Source organism: Panthera leo, chromosome E2 (assembly GCF_018350215.1).
Source record: "Panthera leo isolate Ple1 chromosome E2, P.leo_Ple1_pat1.1, whole genome shotgun sequence".
NCBI lineage: Eukaryota > Metazoa > Chordata > Mammalia > Carnivora > Felidae > Panthera > Panthera leo.
The window spans coordinates 29888409-29896846 of NC_056693.1; the positions used below are offsets into that span (position 1 = coordinate 29888409).

The following is an 8438-nucleotide window of genomic DNA, read 5'->3' on the forward strand; positions in this document are numbered from 1 at the left end:
CAGTGGGTTGCCATAGCAATACAGTACCTGGGTCGCAAGATTCCAGAGGTGAACATCTCATGGGCTAACCTCATCGCTTGTTCCTTGGAACCTCAGGGGAACCACGTCTGAGAAACCTGAACTGTGTTGTTGCTGTTGTTTTCCAAAAAGTCAGTTATGATTTAAAAGCAATGGTTATCATCGAGTACCCCAGTGGGACAAATTGGTAATGGCACGCCAGTTCCTTTACTTACCATCCCCCAAACGGTCAAGCGACTTCAGGAAAAATGACACTGTCCCTCTGCGCTTTTGCTAACTTCCCTTCCATGTTGCCTTGGAAAACTCTGTGCCTATCAACTCAGAAGACACCTGCTACAAAGTGTCCCTGATGGAGAGAGCACTTCACAAAATCCGGAGTATGTGCAGGAAGAGATTCTCTAATTCAGCCCTCTGTCTCGTGGTTTAATAATCACCAACAGGATAGAAGTGTCTAGAATTTAAATCCAAAATGACTTAGGATTCAAAATAAAGATTATTTTGACTAACACATTTCATTTCTTTATGCCCCTACTATGTTCCTGGCAAAAGGTCAAATTGTTGGAAGTTGAAAACTTAATTGGACACAATACATCAAAAAGCTACTGATCTAGCAGGCAAGGCAGATACATTGTTACCTAATAGAGACATGAGTGCTCTTCTAGAAGTATCTACAAAGGAGGGGCAAGAGTAGTACGGTTTTGTCTCTCTCCCCTAAAAGTCTTAAAACTAACAAAACTTAGGTAAGTCTGTTTAACCTGAAGAAACGATAATGGGGGAGGAAGGCTGTGGGTATCATTTGCTATCTTCAGATAGCTGAGGAGCTACCCCAGAGAAGGTGGAATAGTATTTCTTTGAGGAGCTTAAGAAAGCATATCTGGTTAAATATTTATAAGACCCATTTTAATTGGACAACAGAAAGAGAGTTCTGCCAGGTACGTTGTTCCCATAAGAGGCTAGCTTCATTGTGAACCACTGAGTTAGTCTATCTCTGTGCTACCAATAGCCACTCAGACATTTTTTCACCTTACTGGCCATGTTTTCTTGTCTTTGCTACAAGCTCACTTCCCTGGCAATGTCCTTTATCCTTATGTCCTGTGAAGAGACAGTCCCACTCAGCCATGTAATATCACATCACCGCACCCCACCCCAGCTTTGAGAATTTGTTCTGGATGAGACACATAACACGAGGCCAGGCAATCTTGTGCTGGCTAGCAACCAGCTGGGGGCGGTCTTTCCTGCAAATCTGAATTAAGAGCCACAGAGACTGTGGTTGTTTGGGCCTGGACATGTCCACTTCTTAGACTCACGAATTGTGGCCCTATTGGGCTGTGTAGACATAGACATCAGCAGCTCAAAGAGAAGCCACCAAGAAAAAAAGGTGTGACAAACCACACGGGCACTGAGGGAGAGAGACAGGACCTAGCAGCCCCTAAAACTGAGGGCAGGGCTTTGATTTGCACTGGCTTCTAATTTCTATTTCCCACGGAGCTGGCTGGACTCTCAGTTTTCTTGTCAAATCCTTAATATAAGCCTCCTTTTTTGAATTAGCTTCAGTATGTTTCTGTTCTGTGCGAACAATGATCCCTATTAGAACATTAACAAATATAAACAAGCTTATATTTCTCTATCAAGAATGAAGCCAGCAACCTGAACCAAAACGATACTTTAATTAAATGTTGACACCTGGATTTTGTTGTTATTAACATTATTCTATTATCTTCTTTTTTCTTTGTTCTTACACATGGAGAATAGTTTGAGAGGACCCAAGAATGCTGGGATCAAAATCGATTCCCGCTAGAATTTTGGAATTTCTTGTCTATTACTGTTAGAATTTTCATACTATAGATGAGACATTTGGTGCCAGACTGATTCTCCTTCCTTTATGGTCACCATACTGTTTCTGTATGACTCAAGAATTTCTTGGGGCGCCTGGGTGGCTCAGTCGGCTGGGCGTCTGACTTCAGCCCAGGTCATGATCTCACACTTCCATGAGTTCAAGTCCCGCATCTGACTCTGTGCTGACAGCTCAGAGCCTGGAGCCTGCTTCAAATTCTGTGTCTTCCTCTCTCTCTGCCCCTCCCCTGTTCTCTCTCTCTCTCTCAAAAATAATGAATAAAGATTAAAATAAATTTAATTCTCTCTCAAAAATAATGAATAAACATTAAAATAAATTTTAAAAAAAGAATTTCTGGGGCACCTGGGTGGCTCAGTCGGTTGAGCGTCTGACTTCGGCTCAGGTCATGATCTCATAGTTCATGGGTTCGAGCCCCGCATCAGGCTCTATGCTGCCACGTGCTCAGAGCCTGGAGCCTGTTTCAGATTCTGTGTCTCCCTCTCTCTCTGCCCCTCCCCCGCTCATGCTTTGTCTCACTCTGTTTCTCACAAATAAATAAATGTAAAAAAAAAAAATTTGTTTTAAAAAAAGAATTTCTTCCTCTGATGTATTATCACTTAAAAAAAAATGTCGTCCTCCCCTTGTTTTCTCTTCTGTAATGTCCATTAGACATCCCATCTCTTAGATTTATCCTGTGTTTCCTCTCTTTCATCCAGAATTTTAATGTTTGTCTTTGGCTCTGCACTTTGAACGAATGTCTCGTGCTAGCGTATCAGTCTGCTATTTCACTGTTCAGCTACTTAGTGTCTGTGATCTATTATTAATTTTGGTCAACAATTACTTTCTATGAATTCTTTCTTGCCCACCCAGGACTCCTTTTCTTTTTAAGCACATGATGCTCTTACTTTTCAAAGTTATTATGCAATCATAAAAAGATTCATAGTTTAGGGGCACCGGGGTGGCTCAGTCAGTTAAGCGTCCGACTTCTGCTAGGATCATGATCTTATGGTTTGAGAGTTCGAGCCCTGCATGGGGCCCTGTGCTGACAGCTCGGAGCCTGGAGCCAGACTTGGATTCTGTGTCTCCCTCTCTCTGTCCCTCCCCCACTCATGCTCTGTCTCTCTCTCTCTTTCTCTCAAAATTAATAAGCATAAAAAAAAGATTTTTAAAAAATAAAATAAAAAAGAAGATTTGTAGTTTAAAAGTTAACTTTTACTCCCGTTTCCTCCATCAGGCCCATTTAGTAGGGGACCAGGAATGGTGTATAGTCAGATCCATGAAAACCCACTTGACTCTTCTGCCCATATAGAGTGTGAAAATAAGTAAATAAATAAATAAATAAATAAATAAATAAATGAAAGAAACAAAAATGGGAGTAGCCCCTCCTTGGCAGAAATGGGAGACAATGCAGAGCACTGAATGAGGTGATGTGCAGAGAGCCTCGTTCTAAGATTTTGGCTCCCACTGAGTATCTGAGCCTAAATGTAACCCATGTAAAGTGACAGAGAGGAGCAAAGCAGTAGAAGACACCAGAAGGGAGTGGAGTATATCCGTTCAGTTGAAAGGGTAAAAGCTAAGCAATGTATAAACAATTCCTGCCAACCTAGAATGTTATACCTTGCTAATTTTTCACTCAAACGGGAAGCCAAAATAAGTACATTTTCAGATACACAAAGAGAATTTGTAAGGAGATGTTCTTTATAAAATAATTATTAGCAGATATGCTACAAGGGGGCTTTAAAGTCTCAAGTATATAGAGAAAGCCTCAGTCCCCAAAACAGTATGCCTACTAATTATGGCTTTAGTGAGTATGATCTCTAGCCAGTTATATATACATACATATTACACAAAGCTATAAATCCGTATGTATATATAGGTCCACATGTATGTATATGTGCATATGTGTGCATAGACTTATGTGTGTCTATTTGTGTGCATGCATGTGTGTGCACGCGCGTGTGTATGCAATTGTGTTGTTTATATAAGAAACAAGGGAGAGCTGAAGAAAATAAGGCAAAATGTTCACATTGGTTAGATGGTTATCAGCTATGGTGTTCCTTATTTTTTCTTTTTGAAATATTCCATATTAGGGGCACCTGGGTAACTCAGTCGGTTAAGCGTCTGACGTCAGCTCATGTCATGATCTCAAGGTCCATGGGTTCGAGCCCCGCGTCGGGCTCTGTGCTGACAACCCAGAGCCTGGAACTTGCTTCAGATTCCGTGTCTCCCTCTCTCTCTGCCCCTTCCCTGCTCATGCTCTGTCTCTCTCTGACTCTCAACAATAAATAAATGTTAAAAAAAAAAAAAAGAAATATTCCATAATAAATATATTTTTTAATAATTTTGAAACAGAAGGTCAATGAACTGGACTTGTACATGAGCGTAGACTTCAGGCATCTGAAAATACCAGTAGCTCTTCTCTCCTGAGCTCATCAGCCCATTGGCGTCAGCGCTGTGTTTTATGCACATCATGTTAATGCTGTCTACTGTGGACTGTTAAAAAAAAAAAAAAGACATTTTTATAATCAGCCATGGGTCTTTGAAAAATATTTTCCCTCCAAGGGGCGCCTGGGTGGCTCAGTTCAGTTGAGGGTCTGACTCTTGATTTCGGCTCAGGTCGTAATCCCAAGTCCCGCATCAGGCTGCATGCTGAGCGTGGGGCCTGCTTAAGATTCTCTCTCCCTCTCCCTCTCCCTCTCTCTCTCTCTCTCTCTGTCCCTCCCCCACTCATGCTAGCTCCCTCCCTCTCTCTCTCTCAAATATATATGTATGTATACATATACATACATATGTGTGCATATATATATACATATATATATGTGTGTGTATATATATGTGTATATATGTGTGTGTGTATATATGTGTATATATATGTATGTATATATGTGTTTATATATGTGTGTATATATGTGTATATATATGTGTGTGTGTATATATATGTGTGTGTGTGTGTGTGTGTGTGTGTGTGTATATATATATATATATATATATATATATATATATATATATATGTTTTCCCTCTGTTTGAATTTAGCTTTGTTCGAATTGCCTTTTCATTTTGGGGAAAAGACTGTGTTTGGTAGGATTGTCACAGGAGGGTGGTGAGAGAAAGGCATGTGATGTGCAGTCTTCCCTGGTGAAGGGGGACTATCTGTAGCAGTCTCTTTCCTTGGATTCATAAATGGATTTCTGCCTCATCTTGCAGTAAATCTGAGACCAAAAGAATTCATAGGGCCTCCTAATGCACGTAATGTGGCATGACTGATGAAATGTGGCAGGGCACAACCCAATACCTAGTTTTCTGAAAACCACGCTGAAATGAACCATCCTGGCCAGAAAGTTAAAACAATACACAGACTTGAACAACCACCAAAGTTATTTTCCTTGATTCAGTCATTTTCTCGGGCACTTTGCAATTTGGATTACAAAGCACTATCTGTGTATTTTCTGATGGCGGGTGACAGCTACTGTTTATTCCCAGAAACTCAAATTAATGGTTTTGTTAAATCGACTTTCACCACGGCACATATAAGTCATCCCCTGGGGATCTGTCTAACGGTCTAAGCTGGTTTCATGTACTTTGAAATGAGTGCTCTTAAGCAAACAGCAAGAAAATTGGTTACCTGAATCTTGAAAGTCAATTGAGGCTCTGTCTGCAAGGACATAGGAGGGTCAGAAGAAATAGGTATAAAATAAGAACCAACTTCATTGGCCCTTCCCTAGTATAACAATCATGTCAGTAAAATGGACCAGTGACTCTAAGACAAGGGAAAGCCTGGATTTAAGAAGGCTCTGGTTCCAGTTTGGTTCTTTCCCTTGGTCTCTCTCGGCCTCAGTTGTCCTGTCTGTAACCCTTGAGTCCAGCTTCCTGCTTCGTGATCCCACAGGCGAGGATGAAATGAAATTGCAGGCGTGAAAATGTTTTGTAGATGGTAAAACACCGTCTCCATATAAGGGATCAGACTGACTTCCAGATAGTTGCATTTCTTGTTTTTCAAGCTGGTGGTTTGGGCTCAGCGAAGACAACAGACTGAATCACATCTGACTTCTCAGGGTCTGAGAGTGTCCTGTCAGATGAGCATAACCATCCTAAATCGAGCACCTTCTAAAGCTGTTCTGAGAAGCACGTGAGAACATAGATGCAAGATCACATTGCAAACTTAAAGAGATGGGATAAATAGCAAACACAGTTATTTTTGCTGAGCATTCTCACTGCCTTTCTAAACAAGCAACCTTCTGTAAATGGTGAAAGAGGCAAAGAAATCCCAGCTCTGAGCAGCAATGCCCCAGGAACCGATGGGGAGGGCCCATCATGTAGGTCAGATTTGCCTCCATTATTTGGATAGTTCAAGTAGAAATCATGTCGTTGTTGTTTTCTTGCCTTGATTCTATCTGAATCACTTGGAAAATTGCCTCTGTTCTTGATTTCCTTTTCTCTTGGGCATTCTGAAATGGAGCTGTTAAACCACATAGGCCATGACTTGGGGATTCTAAAGCGTACAGGTAAAGGAAACGGTAGAAGCTCAATTAGGTAATGACAAATGTCTTATTTAGGGAGAAAGCGATGTGTTCTCTTAGGCTATAGAAGGTCCCCCAATACTGGCCTGCCTAAAACATCTAAAATCAATCTCATATGCTCAAAGATCATAAGAAGGAACACAAGGGCGTTATATCAAAACCATAGGCCTGCTTTAAGTGCTTGAAAACTAAAAAAGAAAAGCCCAGTTTGACAAGGATTGGATTCGGATTCAAATAAAGACTTGTGAGAGCAATGGAGCGGCAGGAGTACAAGGTTAGCCATCACTGGCCTGGGGGAAGACATTTAACTTTCACATTTGTTTATTCTCCAGTGACATGGAGATACTACTCCAGGACCTTGTCCTTTGCTGAACAAAACTATCGATGGGAACGCGGCTTGAAAAGTACAGAGCCCGGTGGAAATGCAAGCTATCTTGGTTATACTGGAATACAACCCAAGCTGGTTCTCCTCTTCTACTCCGTGCTGGCCGTCGAGGTAATAAAATCTTCACATGCAAAAGCAAAATTTCATGCCCTTCCCCGACCCCCCTCCCAATGTATTGGCAATATTTTGTGTGCTCTAACATAGGGCCTTCCACCCAGTGTCCACAGTCCCAGGGGAGGTCTGGGATTCACTTCAAGAAGATCTCTGTTTCCTCTAAGATTGTATCATATATGCGCGTTTATTTATATGTATATGTAGTCAGTGTGCGTGTGCGCGTTTGCACGTGCAAGCACGGGTGGGTGTGTGTACACAAAGAGTACATATATTTCATCAAAATGCCAAAGAGATCCATGACCCAATCACTTCCCCTTCGTGAGAGGCATTATCTCCACTCCGTTGTTACACATCACCTGCACAATCTGTATCTCATTGTCATTGTTCCCATTTTCAAACGGAAGGGAGACCCGCAATATATTTAAACCCAACAGTCTTATCTCGGACAGCGTCTCCCCTAAAGGCGTCTATTCCTGCAAAGCTTGCCATTGAAGTTTCTATTTTGTGTGCTCTCCTCCTCGGGCAGGCATTGAAATATTGATATTTCGATTAAGGTTGGGAGCGTGACTCTGAAGGCCAAGGTCCAAAGATGGCAACAAGAGGGTTTGCCGTTTTGATAAATCCTGATACGTTCTTTGATGGAAAAACAATGGTAACATGTTCAGCGGGAAAAGTAGCACGCTACAAGTTTGACGGCTAAAGCCGCCTTGCGGCAGACGGGGCAGTAGACAATTCCTTTCTCTCCACTGACTTATTACCTAGTTGGTTGAGAGCTTCCTGATAAAACTCAGAACGTTACGGTATTGCCAGTGACAGCAACGCGCCCTCCACCGTGCTATTGCTGCGGGATCGTCAGGAGGACTGATGCTCTATCACAAGCAAGCCCAAACCAAATCTGAGGAAGCACTGCATTTGGTTCATGAGTTCTCAGCTCAATTTTAATGAAGTTCATATTCTCCCAGTGTCACATCAATGATAGCTAAGTTTCCTTTCCTTCTTAAATTCTGGGATCGCCATGCTTCTTACAAAGAGGTAGATGTTTGTTTCTGTGAGCCACTTGGTAAATAATTCATTTTTGTAAACCCAGGCTGACTGCCATGGAAGCAGCTGAGCCCAAACCAACAGACCCAGGGCTTGAAACATAATGATATTGAAGATCTAACCGACAGCAAAGTGAGTGCTTCTTGTTCTTGGTCACAATAATCAAAGTAGACCTTGCCAAGGTTCCGTGAGGTAAAAAGGGCTGGAGAAAATATCACTGCCTGGTCTTTTTTCCCTTTTGCGGGGAGGAAGGTTCAAAAGCAAAACCCTTAACTCTTCTTAAGCAGTGTGTAAATGCCCTAAAAACTTTTTCCCTTAGTGCAATGGAATTTTTCAACGATTTTACAGTGTTTTTGCGCATTCAGTATTATTTGCAATTGGTATACTTTATATTTCACAAAAAGTAGTAAGCTTTTTTTTTCCTTTTAAATCTTCCACAGAACTCTTGTTGTCACCAACTCACATGCAGGATTATTTTTAAAAAGAAATGGGAGGGTGGCGGTGAATAATTTGCATTAAAACTTAATA

General features: G+C 41.5%; 1 long non-coding RNA gene across 1 annotated transcript; it reads left to right on the forward strand.

Moving 5' to 3' along the window:
• The first annotated feature begins 686 nt into the window (after positions 1–686).
• Positions 687–8037, forward strand: LOC122209151. The gene is made up of 3 exons (XR_006197467.1): positions 687–758; positions 6703–6866; positions 7957–8037. It is a non-coding gene; the product is annotated as an uncharacterized LOC122209151 (long non-coding RNA).
• The last annotated feature ends 401 nt before the right edge of the window (positions 8038–8438 follow it).